Source organism: Haemaphysalis longicornis, unplaced genomic scaffold (genome assembly GCF_048455015.1).
Source record: "Haemaphysalis longicornis isolate Haplotype H1 unplaced genomic scaffold, Haemaphysalis longicornis Haplotype H1 scaffold_2, whole genome shotgun sequence".
In the NCBI taxonomy this organism is placed as follows: Eukaryota; Metazoa; Arthropoda; class Arachnida; order Ixodida; family Ixodidae; genus Haemaphysalis; species Haemaphysalis longicornis.
Genome location: NW_027526295.1, coordinates 173535470 through 173550206, shown reverse-complemented (window position 1 = coordinate 173550206; position 14737 = coordinate 173535470).

Sequence of the window (14737 nt, the reverse complement as noted above, 5' to 3'; positions counted from 1 at the left end):
GTGCTGCTGACCGCTGTGCTTGTTCTCCCAGCGCAAAAAAGTGCTTCGTGCTCCCTAATTTTACGCTGTATGGTAAAAGTATCAGTTGATTTTGTTCCCTTGGTACCTATATTGACTTCGCTGACTCTTCTCCCGCCTTCAAGTGGCCTTAGATTTTCCTACTAACGTACCAGTCAGCGAAGCGACGCATGTGCGCTTGTGCAGCGCTTATGTGGAGCGACCTTGACTTGCAGCTAGATACAGTGTACAAACTAGCAAAGTAAAGAAAGGCACATTCTTCCATTTACAAACGTGTCGTGGCTTCGTTTCAACTGAGTGAACGAACTGCGACGACCCGTCGGCGGCCGGTGGACTAAACGCTGGGCCGACTGACTCTGCCGGAAGGTCGGCAAGCAGTGCAGTAGCTCAGTCAAGACAAGTCGTCTCCTCCTGACGTCACACGAAAACGGCACCGAAAATGGGCAAGGATGCAGAGAGGAGGACAGCATTTTCAAATTGATTTTTATACTAAATAAATTCGCGTAAACGCGCTCAGAGTGGTCGAAACAAAGCCTAGGGACTCCGGACTACAATTTGCGCTAGTAATCCCGCAATGTTTGCAAATCACTTCAGTGTCCCTTTAACCAGACACCGTCGTTCAGCAGGCAAGTCTGGTCTGTGGAAGAAAGCCGAGGAAGATAGGGACAATACAGAATCCAGAAGTAAAAAAAAAATACAGAGCCTGCCACACAGTTCTTGTCAGCGCTGCCGCGGCTTCTAGAGCCAGTCACACAGGCCAGTGCTCTGTAAGAATTTAAACATGCGTGCGCTTGCTTGCAGTACGCGAAATCACGATTCGCAAGCAGCAGACCAAACAGCGCCTTCTCCGAAACAGTGCCGTGGTGAGCGGGTGTTGCCAGGAATGCTACTTTAGCACACGGCTGCTGCTCGTACTCTGGTCCCCACTTCTCCAACATGACATACGGAAGTTCTTGCTCGTACTGTGTCTTCTTTCCTGCGCTGACGGGTGCCTGTCGCCCCAAACTCGCCTCTGCTGTTCAGCGTAGCAATGGTGGCTGCCGAGCATTCATATGTAGAGCGTTGAAGGCCGTACGAGCGACTCTCGTATACAAAAAGGAAGGGGGGGCGGGGGGGGGGGGGGCGTGTGCACTACAATGCCCAAAGCAACGACCTTCACTAGACCCACCATGTACGCAGAGGAATTTTTGTCTTAATAGACGAAAAACACAGTAAGCTAGGTAACCGAAAGCCTTATTTACCGATGGTGGCGTACGGAATGGGTTACCGCGTTCCATTTCTATGTTTGCATATTGAAGGCGTTAGCATGCACCCCAGGAACGCTAAAATTTCTTCGCAGCTTCGCTTCAGAGCAGCGAGGGTGCACTTAACTTTTTCGCACTTTTACCCCAGGCGCTGCTTCAGCATTGCAGACGGGAAAAATGGCGTCCTGCCGCCGCATTAGCTCGCTGCCGTCGTACTGCTTGAGAAATGACCCAGCGCGCGACTCGGCATGGTAAGTGTTGCGTGACGCGTTGTGGAATTTTTCATTACCCTTCCAGCAGTTTCAGGGCGCATGACATCGTTTACGCGACAGTGATGTCTGTGTGATATTCCACAACTTCGTACTTTCTGCCTTGAAAACTTCATTGATGTAAAACAGGAACATTTTCAGTTGTTGCATGGGCTGCTTTGCAAATATCGCGCAATTTTTTGAATACCTACGGTTTCGCTTTCATCATGACGCCCATCTCCTTGGTTATTTGTTTAATAGCGAAGCTGTTTATCAAATCGTAATTTTTTGTGTCCGCAGTTAAGAATACCAAGAAATTGCCGAGCGCGCACGTGAGCGCGGGCCTGGCGGCGACGCCCGGCAGTTGTAAAATTTATTATGGATGGGACGGCAGAAGGCCTGTTGCGGTGGAAGGGGGAAACGAGAAGGGGATTACGTGCATCGCACTATGGGGGCTTCACACGCAAATGTCCACAGTGAGAGTAGAATTCTCTTGTGGTCGCGTGTTGGCCGGATCCTATCCTATCCTGGCGCTCGTGTGTACGTGCGTGCCTCGCGACGATCGCCCAGCGTCCCCTGAACTCGTTCGTCCAGTCAAGAATACGCTTTTAGGGAGGTTGGCCAAGATTGGCAAAAACAAAGAACTCCAGCGTTCTACGTAATCGTGGAAACACTGACTCGGAACGAGAAAGACTGCAGCGTTCGCCGCAGTTATGGCAACACTCGCTCGGAACGAGAAACACACGACGTAGCGTTCGCGCCTCCAAGGTGATTTTCAATGATTATCACTTCCAAATAAATGAAAGAAGCTCACGCTTATAGCAACAACGATGGCGTAAAGGTGCTTGCGGCAGCGATGAAGAAGCAAATCGGCTAACTGTGGGCAATTGTATCATTCGGGGCGAAAGTCCTGGATTTTTGCCGCGGCGATCTTTGCCGCGGTGTACACTCATTCATTTGTGAATCTTGCCGCCCACCGTGCTAGCCGCTAGACCGCCGTGACAGGCTTTTGTAGAAAACCTTCCAGCGCCTGTACTCATTGACTTCCCGCTCACTGCCTCTCCTTCCCTTCCGTATCTTCTTGCTTTATTTCTTTACATACTTTTCACGGCTCTCATTCTTTCTATCCTTTCCTTATTCATTAGCGTTTTTTTAGTAGTTTGTGTGTTCTATCTCGTGCCGTACCTCATTTTGGGGCAGTCTACTTATTATCTTTTTTATTCCCGTTTATATTCACTTTCTTCCCAAAACGCGTACTTCAATTGCATTCTTTATTTCTTTTATTCCCGAGCCCAGTTTCGTTATTTCAGTTAGCGCCCATTTCCTGGCCAATCCCCCTGGGTGGGTATGGGCCATTCTCCTGGCACCAGCCAACCAGAAACCTTCGTGATGGTCGGGAAGCATGCGTACAGCATCGCTACCTTCACGTCTGACGCGTTAGTGTGAGCTTCCTTCATGTTTAACACCAAAGTGTTTTATTCCGGGGTACAGCAAGACCTCCCCGACGTCATATCCGTCACGGAAATGGCATCGCCAGAAAAAGTTCAACAGACGCGGCGGCGCCAGGTTTCGAGGCCACGATCACGCTGGCCGTAACGGGAGGTGTGAGACGCTCTGCCAACTGGTCTCTTGCTCACGCCTGTTTAGCTATACGAACGCGCCAGATACCCTTCCCTATAAGATTCTATATTCCCATGGTGCTGTCGTCTAGGAGAGGTGAAGCGAGGTAGTCGCGTTGGGACGCTAATGAGCGTCGATAGTTGGCGCTACTGCTGCGGGCCGCGAACTCTGCCTCTCGCATTCCAGAAGCTGAGCTCGTCGATACGCAACCGTCTGCCGTACACGCCACGGATCACGACCGAAGTGGTCGCAGCTTTGCCGAAGCGACCCGCCAGCAGGACTTTGGTCTCCAAGCACACCCGCAAAACAGCTGCCGACCCGCAAATCATGCGCCTTTCGCTGCAGCGGACCGTGACTTCAAACGATTCGCTGACAATCAGTTCGTTCTTACGGTTTGCGAGCTCCTGTGGTTTCAGTCGGATTTATGCAACGCTCCGGCGCGTGTAATCCAGTGTCTAATGTTGATGCGTCTAACGGTGCCATACCGAAGAAATTTAAATAGCCATGTGCAAGTTCACATCGAGGCACAATGAACATTCAACTGCTCCAGTCAAGGCACATTTCACTTTCGTGTTGTACCGATTCCAATGAAAGAGGGATCAACCGCATTTTTTAGTTTTGTTATCGTTAAGTGCCGCAAGTTTTCAGCACTCAATTACGAAAATAAAGTATTTTGGCTTCAATTCAAGTAAAAAAATTGCAACTTTTTTGGTGAACCGAGTGCACACGTACATGAAAATTCAACCTGTATGCGCTTCTACAGTGACAGGATGTGAAGTTTGAAATAATGTGTTTTCAGTCGTTCTGAGTGTTTACTGAAGTTACAAATTTAGAATTGTCAAAATATCTCGTATTTATTGCAGTACTACTCATTCTTGAAGTTGCTTGGCGGCTTAGTGCTCTGTGTACTAGCTACATGAACAGGCTCATATTGCCGTTGTCGTTCATGGGTCATTCTTAGAGCGTTTATTTGGCCGCAGGGCATAGCTGAGGGAATATGAATTGAGGATGAGGAAAGGTGGTTACATGAACGTGAAAACGTGAAAATCTTCGCTTCGCGGATGTAGTCCCGGAAAGAACGACCATGTGGTCTCTATATCTATGTGGGGCAAGAGGATGCGTCGTCAACGTGGAGGCCCGTGGCCAAAAGATGTCGCATCCTCGTCGAACTAAAGGCGAGGGAGGACCACAGAACATGGTGCAGGTGAGCTGCTTAACTGCTGCGGCGGCAAACTGGGGACCCTTGGTTCCTAACGAACCTCGGAAGTGAAGCCATAGGTGGGTCACGGTGGGAGTTAAGGCCACCCCCACCCAAATTGTCCTGATTGCAACCTCTCCGGCCGGGGTACGACGCGGGGGGAGGGTAGCCGCACACGGTGGAACGAGAGCACCTGTGCGGCACCAGACGTGTTCTTTTCTTGTCAGCAGGAGAGTGGCATCATCCAGCACTAATTGAGAAGTCAGGGCTGTAACCATGTCTGCTAGCCCGGCTGCTACGTCTACCCTGCTGTGATCGGAGAGTAGGTCACATGGAGCCCATTCAACCTGGAACTTGTGAGCAGCTTGTACCGCAAGTTTGTGAACATTCTGGGCCACATAGGGCTACGACCTATAACCGAAGTAAGCTGACTGTTGAAAGGGAATTGGTGTGAACTACGATGCATGCCCCGGGTGTTAAAGAGACTCCTGTTACAGCCAGCAGAACCTATCTAATGGCTACAAGTTTCACACAGGACGATGATGGAGATTCCGGGGCCTTAAATCGGGACGTCTTGATGAGAGCTGGGTGGCTAGGAGAATGAATGGCTGTAGCGATCAGAGTGTCCTGACTACTGGCGTCGGTGTATAACATGGTAAATCAGGGTGAAAGGTGGCTATCCATTTCGGTGATGCGCTGTTGGAGAGCAGACGCTATATTGTAGGAATCTGGGCGATGAAGGTCAGTTGGCTTGTTGCTGCTCAATTGTACGAACTGCCATAGGGGAAGTACTAGCTTCGGTAGTGCTGGTAGCGCAAACGAAACGGCGTATGCGATTAGTGCTCGCGCAGCATGACACATATTTCCGTTGTTGTTCATGGGTCATTCTTAGCCGCATTTAGCCGCAGGGCATAGCTGAGGGAATATGAATTGAGGATGACGAAAGTTGGTTACATGAACGTGAAACTTTCGCTTCGCGGGTGCAGTCCCGAAAAGAACGACGATGTGGCCCCTGTATATATGAGGTGCAAGAGGATGCGTCATCAACGTGGAGGCCCGTGGCCAAAAGATGCCGCATTGAAGAACAACTTCATCCCACGTGTTCAGTTGGACATGTTTCTGGAAATCACCTATATAAGGGTGATGCGCGGGAACGCAGTAATTGCTGTTACAGCCGCTCTGCTACTTGCTTCCAGTCGATGCCTCTGCGGTACCGTGAAATGCTCGAACTGGGCCGAGTAGACCATGCGCGGCTGTAAAACTGCTTACACTACCTGTCGTACCACGTGTGAGCTGACTCCACCACCATTGGGAGCGATACGGCATAGAAGTGCTAGTGTTTGGGCAGACTGGTGCTCAGCTTGGGCAAGCCAAGCTGACACAGTTTATGAGTTGTGTGTCATCAACTCCAGTACCTCGATAGTCGGACTATCTTGCAGTGGTTGTCCAGTTAATTGAAGGCGTATAAGGCCTGCAGCAAGTTTTCGGTGGCCCCAGCGGTTGACAACGACTGTGTATATTTGCTTGAAGAAAACTGGAGGCCTACCGAAGAATCAAGGGCTGAGGGCGACATCTAGGGCTGATTGGGAGACACTCACTTGAGTTTTCAAGTAATGGTGAGTGCTTCACAGGTGACGTCATCGGCCTAAATCAGAAACTTAACATCCGACAAAATATGAAAGCACCCTGCCAGTAGCATTAAAGCCTCATTAAACAAGGAAGCAGTTAATACCGATCACTGGGGCACACCACGTTCAGGAACAAAAACCGAACAGCTGCTAGGTGAAGGCGTACGGCAAATATCCTGTCTTGAAGGAATGATCACACAACCTGCCACACCCGCATTGGCAGGTGGAGCATATCAATTGAGTTCAAGATGGCAACGTGACTGATGGCTTCATGCGCTTTTCTTTCTGTTTCATACCCCTATAAGATACGTGAGGGTCACTCCTTGACGCGATGTTTCATGTCACAAAAGTTGCGCAATGAAGATCCAGAAGCCATTCCCGGATATTGTGTGGTATAGCTTGCATTCACTGGCGAGAAGCGCATGCAGGCAACCATGTGAGTGCGTCGTCACCGTTTACGTCGGGCTCAGCGGGATGGCGGTACTTGTCCGTGCTAAGCACATTATTCGTGTTGGACGTTCCAAACTCTACCCCACCGAACACCATGTAATGCTTCAATTCCAATGTGAGTATGATTAATAACATCTCTGTTGACACCCCCGTTGAGAATAGCATTGAAAAGGAGCAGACGACGCACGCCAGTGTTTTTTTTTTTTTGTTCGGCGTGGGCGGGCAGTGGCACAAGCCGCGTCATGTCCGTGGCGCATCAGCCATGTCCGTGGCCGTTTCCAGTGTTGCCAAGAGAAGAAATTGACGGCTAAACTTTTTAAGGAATACCACCTATAAATATGCTTGGCGATCGCTGCTCAATCCCGACCTTAACTCTCAAAAGCCCTTATCGAGGGTTTATAGAACTCGGAATAGATTGTAACTATATAATACACGCCATAATTGGTCGGGGGCTAAGGTGTTGTGTCACTGATTCCGAGTACGTGGGTTCGATACCGTAAACCGGAGTGGTGGTCTTTCGGGTGAAGGCATAAACTGAAAACGCCTGTATGTCGAGATATCTACATGGTCGAAATCAATCGTTAGCCTTCGACATTCCTCTAAAGCATGCCTCGTAACCCAGGCGTAGCTACGCCGCGGAGCCCATCCACCACCCCCCCATCTTCCAAAAAAGAAAACAAAAACAAGTTACGAAACGCGCATCGCGGATCAAATTGAAGCATTTTTGACCGGAAGGATGACCTTAAGTCCCGCCGAGCTCTTCCTCCTCGTTTATTACAATTAGGAATTCGCGTTTGCAAGTTTGAACCAGGTGGTACGACACCGGCACTTCCACAGCCTTTCATATGATCACGCGGGATCTGAAGAAAAAACAGGATTTTAAATTGAGATACATTGAAAATATGCTAAAAAATGAGAATATCTTCTGCTACCGGCACAGAGTCAAAGCTAGGTAAGATATCAGCATGCCCGCTAATCGCATTAAATATGCTATATCACAATCTCGAAGCAAGCCAAATTTCACATGTCGCTTCTTTTTTGTTACGATCGTAACTACTACTTCACTTCGGTCAGCGTCGCGTCGGTCCTGGTCTCGTCTTCTCCACTGTTCTTTTGTGACGCAGCCGTTACAATTCCGTCAAAAATCAGAATTGAAACTTGAGCTGATTGGTACATTTTGAGGGTAAGGGGTAGCGCAACAAGCGGGATGAAAAGGAGACGAGACAAACACCATGATCGTAACAAAGCGCAAGTGTTTGTCTCATCTCCGTTTCATCCCGTTTCTGGCGCTACCCCTTACCCTCAAAGTTACTAATCAATTAAAAACCATTAAAAAATAGGCGGACCTACTGCGATCGGCCTACCAAACGCACGAGTTAGTGTGAAGGAAGCCCCCTGCACCTAAACAAAGTGCAATTTTGTGCTGGTTGGTGCATTGCAAACTTGATTGATTGTAGGGTTTAACGCGCCGACGCAACGCAGGCGATGAGGCGCGCCGTAGTGGAGGGCTCCGGATTAATTTTGACCACCTGGGGATCTTTATCGTGCGCCGAAATCTCGTACACACGGGCGTTTTTTCCTTTTCGCCTCCATCAGAAAAGCGGCCGCCGCGGCTGGGAATCGAACCCGCGACCTCGTGCTCAGCAGCGCGACGCCTTAGCCACTGAGCCACCGCGGCGGGTGCATGCAAACTTGCGGTACATTTTAAACTTACCCGGTACCATTATGGCCACAGCGCGCTGAAGGTTTTCGACTCAGTGCGGAATATTTCCAACATTCGGTGCATTTCAAACTCATAATCTGACAAAGTTACAGCGAGCTGAAGCGCTTAAGGTCTTGAAATGTTTTAGTCCGGCTTGACGTAGTGTAGTTGAGCAACCCGCATTCTTAGCCGCGCGTCACGGCAAAACAAATGAAGCCCAGCCTAGCTGCGCCGTTAGTTTGGTCATTGGTTACGCGCGTCTGACAGTAAGGAATTATTATCGCTGTCAATTGTACCCTAACTTCAAGGAGTGCCTTTGTTTTTCCGTTGAAATAAACTTTTAATGCGAAATTCCTACTAGGCTACATCTTTCAAGGTCATGCATCGTGCCGTAAGTAACCTTCATCGGCAGGCGCCAAAGCTGCACCTTTCTTACCTCTTCTCTAGTTAGGAGCCTCGCCGCTGCGGTGCCACGTTACTAGGGGAAGGTGAAGTGGCTACTTTGCCTGCACTTGATTGGTCAGCGCCGGATGGGCCATATTAGCGTGCGCTTCAGCGCAAGCGAGCTACGTGTCTAGGTGAAGGCTTAACGGCTGAATCGCTTGCGCTGGGAAATTCAGTTTCGCCATCGGTAATGCGCCGGCTGGGCTCTTTGTGCATGACCTTCATAGTAACCGAAAGCAAGAAACCAATCATCCAGTAGATATAGTAGGCTGCAAGCTGCGAAGGAAGGAAGGAAGGAAGGAACGAAGGAAGGAAGGAAGGAAGGAACGAAGGAACAGTGCAGGAAAGGCAGGGAGGTTAACCAGGATACTGTCCGGTTGGCTACCCTACTCAGGGGGGAGGGGATACGGGCGATGAAAGGAAAAGAATGGGCAGCGGTATATAATAAAGAATAAAATGAAGAGTAAGAAAATTAGTAAAAACGCAAGGCGTGGCCAGGCAATTACAAAGGCGATACAAAGGACGCACACGAAACCAGAAAATGCACAAAACTAAGGCGGTACACTGATAAAATTGGCGAACTAAGGGTACTGCACTGAAGTAATGTCCCTACAATCGTTCAGACAGGCCCGTGTCCTTCAAAAAGCGAAGTAAGGCTTTTGTAGCCGAAATTTCAAGAAAGGCAAATTTTCAGGAAACCCTGCGTGCACAGTTCTTGCTTTCGCTTGCGATAACGAGGTTTGAAAGTGTTTAACTTGAGCCATTTATTTATGGTTATATGGTTACATGAGAGCGTCTTGTTCATACATTATGAGTGCATTTGCAGGCGCAGCTGAACAAGAGTGAGGAGTGTCGATTGTGTAGAGGTTCTAGAAGGCCTGCCTCCTTATTACGGCATGAAACTAAGGTCAGAGATTGACCATGCCTCCAGCGTTTTTTTTTTCGTTGTTGTTGTTTCTTGTCTAACATGTGCTGGCATTCTAATGGACACAAGTAATACAAATCACAAGTTCATGGGACATCTACAATTATATTCAACAAAAAAGGCAGGTTAGTGTGACCATTCGTGGAAAAATACACTAAATAACAATGCGTTCGTACTTTTCTCAGCTCGAATGGTGCGTGGTACACTTTAAGGAGAACGAATAGTCGCAAAAAGACCTGGGTGCTATATTTTGCGTAATGCCAGTTTTATAAACATAGTTGCACAAACATTCTCCCCCTAAATAGTTTTGTAACACGAGGGAGTATAATTTAACATTACAATGTTTTGCTCCCCTTCGTCCGCAGGACCCGGCAAGACTCTAGCGAAGAAGCTGATTTTATTTGCTCTAGTAAAACACAAGTGGTTTAGCTAAATTTTTCTTTCACAGTAGACGCCGTCATACAGACTTCCATGTTTTGCATATTAAGGCTCCTCTCAAGCACGATCATATTTGAATATAGTCGGGTTCTGGGCAGTTTGTTGTTTTCAGTTCGCAAAAACTGTGAGGTATGTCCCGCATTCAGCAAATAAAAACGCGCTAACGACTCTGATTTTGTAGCCACGCCCCGCACCAATTTTTTGTCGTTACCTTTTCTGCCTCTCCTACCATTCGTGATTATTTCTATTCACAAACCTAGTTCTTCATTGTTTTATCACTCTTTCACACACACTCTCCACATGCACAAGCACCCTTGCATAGCCTGACGGCGGCCTCATTAAGCCTAAGTACCATATGGTTTTGTCGCCAAGGTACCTCCTCTTTAAGGCGCATAGCGAAGGAACAAAGACTCATGACTGCTTGAAACTATGTGCAGAAAGGTAGAAAAAGTCAGTCGACATTTGAAGATGACAAATATCAAAAGAACCTTGGGCAGCTGTAGATTTTTTATTAGTTCTCTCCTGCTTCATGGTTCCTCGCCGGCTCTCATGTACACAGAGAATTCATATCCTAGGGGCATATATCTGTCGAGGAAGTCAAAATACAGCCTCGCCAGCTCCTTCCACGTCTCGGTTTGTTTCTCCGTGCCCCGGAGCCAGAACAAGTTTTTTGTCCGCGTTTTCTTTCCGTAGTTCGCGGTGGTGCCCCGTGATCTTTCAGTGGGGCCTGCGCGGTGAAATATATAGGGGCACCAGCATTTTCATCTCTGCTGCTCTGGACGTGCTTGGAATGCGGACTTTTCAGACTCCCATGAATTAGGAAAACCTTGCCGGTGGCTTAGTAAAAGTGGCGCCTCCTCGTTTATTCAAGAGAAGTCTGCGTTTCTTGGGAGCGACACATCAACGTCCCGCTTCTTCTCTCGGTTTGCTTTCTTCCACAGGGCCCCTGAAGAATCAATTCTTGTGAATTGGGTGACCACGGAAGGAAGTATTGTTTCTGACCAACAACGAAAGCCGCGCAAGCTTTGAAAAAGTACTCTTTCGAACTGATAACAAAGCTCTTATGTGCACAGCAAAGCAGTCTATTACGACTATAAATAACCGTTTTTACTGTCGGTAACTAAGGTATAGCACTAAGAATCCTCAAGTTTCTTTGGTGCCGAATGCAGAAACGATCACGCGGGGGATGTTTTTGACGTTGTCAAAAGCCACAAGAAGAACTTTAGAGGTGTGACGACGTGACAACACTCTCATACACAGGCATTTATATCATGTTTTTTGTTTCAGTAAGACCTCGATATCTCCACCACTTATATACATGAAACTTGGCAATAACAAGAATTTGGGTGACTGAGTAACATGAAGCCGCAATAAAGCGCGGTAATAATATTCATCTTAACACCTACATGTAGACCAGCCAGTGCTTTAAAATGTGAAGGCTAAGAAGAAAACTTTCGAAATGTCGTGGTTCAGACAATGGAAGCACCAATTAGTAGGAATGGAACTCTGAAACCCAGGTCACCGTGGTAGGTTTTATTGACACTACGTGGAAGTGTTGAAGCTTGTAGCTTTTTGTGAGGGAGCTAATGTTATCTAACACAAAAAAGTTACGTCCGACCATTGGTAGCCTCTGAGCAGTATATTGCTAAGTTATCTCCGTAGCACCGATATGAAACTCCGTTGGGTAATTCAGCGCGGCTTCGTGCGATAAAGTGTAGGTATATAGTTCATAAAAAATAATGGAATGGAAAAAGTTATAGGGGCGCCTAAGCTTCCCATAGTGGTGGGAGAATGCTGGAGCATCACTTGTCGTTGGGCTGTGAACGCAGTTATGCGTTGGCTCACACGTAAGGGTGTTGACGTCGCATCCAAATGGGAGTTGGTGAACCGGCTGTGAGCTTTTGACCGATGCTGCCTTCGCCGCTATCCAACATACCGTATTCTCGCGGGTATAACCGGCAACAAAAATGAGAAAATTTCAGTTGCAAAATAGGGGTGCGGACTATACGCGGGGTTTGTCCTTTAGTGCAGTTTCACGGCAATGCGAGTTGTGCCGTGAAGCTTCTGTGCAGTAACACTGACTTAGCCTTACATGCCAGCGATTGCGCGAAACATACACGGACAATGAAGAAAAAACAATGACGAGCGTCCTCTAACAACTGAATTTTATTAGTAAATTGTGACTTTCGCCTTGCAGTCAGTGTATTTTACATGCTAAACATACGCTGTTTTCTGTCTACGTAGTATGTGATATGTTGCTTGAGCAGTAGCTTTGGTGCAGCCTTTGTTGCATCAAATGTGCGGGCAGTACGCGAGGATTTTTTTTTTTCCGGGGGGCTGAAGGTGGGCGTATGAATTATATGCAGGGGAGGGTTATATGCGCGAAAATACTGTACGTAAGTGTGCATAATGTTAGTACTATTTTCAGGTTCGACTTAAGGCGACCGTAACGTTCAGCATGGCGTATAAAACTGATTCTAAGCCAAGCTACGGGTGCCAGTTGACGACGTTCGACCTCGTAAGACGGCTAGACTGGCATCGCGCCTTGGCATACCCAATTAGGTTGTCAAGCCACCGCACACCGCCCTTCGCAGCCACATACTCCATTCACAACCACACGTCGTGTTGTAGCCAAGAGGGATGTCGGGCTGGCGTACAACCCCGTTCAGAGCCAAGGAAGAATTTCTGGCGACAGGTATTCCGCTACGTGAAATCAATGAAACTTTTGATGACATACAACATGCGATACCTCCGAATTATTTGGTTAGGCATGGTTGTGAAGCTTAAGGTTTGCAACATCCTCCGGCCTCTTTAAGGTGTTAACCAAGAGCAGTCATTTAGTAGCCATTTTCTTTTCTTGTACTCGTTATTACCGATTCTCCGCTAGATATTCAAACAAATATATGCCTGCAAAGGCGCCCGACGCAATCTCCTTGTAGTGTTCATTGACTTATCGTAGGGTTTAACGCGCCGACGCAACACAGACGATGAGGCGCGCCATAGTGGAGGGCTCCGGATTAATTTTACCACCTGGAGATCTTCATTGTGCGCCAAAAATTTCGTACGCATGGGTGCTTTTTGCTTTTCGTCTCCATAAGAAAAGCGGCCGCCGCGACCGGGAATCGAATCCGTGACCTCGTGCTCAGCAGAACAGCGCCTTAGCCACTGAGCCCTCGCGGCAGGTAAGTGTTCATTGCGAAAAAGGTATAGCACAATTGGTCCTAAATGTACAAAGGTAGCTCGAACTGACCGGTTTCTATAAAAACACTGAAAATATTGGTTTAAAAGGTCGGTGCTTGAATGCTTGCTCGCGTTATGGGGGCTGTTTTTATTTCAAAACGTTACGTGTTCTTTGTTTTATTACTTACTCAGCCTAAGATTTCTTCTTTCCACGCTACAAGAGACCGAATAAATCCCGTTGTTAACACGATGCGCAGCAGCATTCCGTGACACTTCTACACATTGTACTACAGTTGACACCCTGGCTAAGCGCGATAAACATTCGTCTCTAATCCCGCTATTTTTTTTCTCCCTGGGATCAACGGAGCGCTCCCGGATGAGGTGGGAAATTGCTCGAATGCGTCATTTGGTCTTGTCATCCGTATGGCTTGTTTTCGCGTCGTGCCGCTTTGGTGACCGTCGTCGGCAGCAGAGCTTTCTGCGCAGAAACACGGAAAAAAATAAGTGAATACAATAGAGGGATGGCAAAAAGAAGTACAAACGACGAAGACAGCGTGATAAATTTCTGGCTAGGGATTGGGGAATAAGTGTCAAGCCAGCTTAGCGAGGTGTCAACGACTGCAGGTGATATTGCTACGCCCGATCCTCTTTATCGCATGGTAGACCGGAAATTGGGCTATTAGTTCGAGCCATGTTCAGAAGAGCAGGTACTCCTGCGGTCTAGGCTGCGTAAGCAGGGCGCATCACGTTCATTGTCATCCCGCGTCCACAGAATGGGGGAATTCCAGCGCTCGTTTAATTCTTACGCCACAACGCTGCTTTGTTTTCATAAACTGAGGAGGGCAAGTTGTTTGAGCCCTGCATTAAGAAAGGCCACTACAGCACACAGAAAGTACGAAAAGACAAAATATACGTTGAGCTCTCTGTGTGTCTTCTTCTGTGTTTTTGTCCCTCGTCTTGCGCTGCACTTCGACACGTAGCTGTGTACCAATTCGCCCACACCACTACTCTGCTGTGCCTTTAAACGTGGTCGCTTTGTAGATATTCAGCCTACACGACAATTTCCAGCGCTAAACTTGTACATTTAGTTTGATAGGATTCGTCTGAACAATCAGCTTTCTCAAGAGATTTTTTTAATGCGTTAGCTTTACTTCGATAGCATTAGGTGCGTCATTGAGCGAAAAGTACTGCCTCCACCGGAACGCTTGACCTGAATTCCCATTGGCTGTGACACGTTAACTAGAATGAGCCTCAGACATAAAACACAGACACGTGCTTTTAAGCAACGCCTGGGTACCCGCAGAACCCAAACACGCGTAGATGAGGACCGCACGCCTCGCGGTTGCATACCGCGTGCCTCGTAAAATAAACAAGTATCTCTCGCCGCCTCCTAAAAACAGTCTTATCGGTGTGTCAACTACATATTAGCATTCAAGTGGTGATAAAAAACGTAACAGAAGCGCCACTCCAATTCCACAGTTATGTTTCATGCTAGTGTCTTTTGTCGGCAGCCAGCAACTACACCACCTAGTTGCTGTGACGTTATTTGGAGTTCCGGAAGGTGACGGGTGAATCGCCGCACTTTCAACTGCTTTCATTGTTGTATAGCTTAATTGTGTCAATTTTGATCTGTAATTCATAG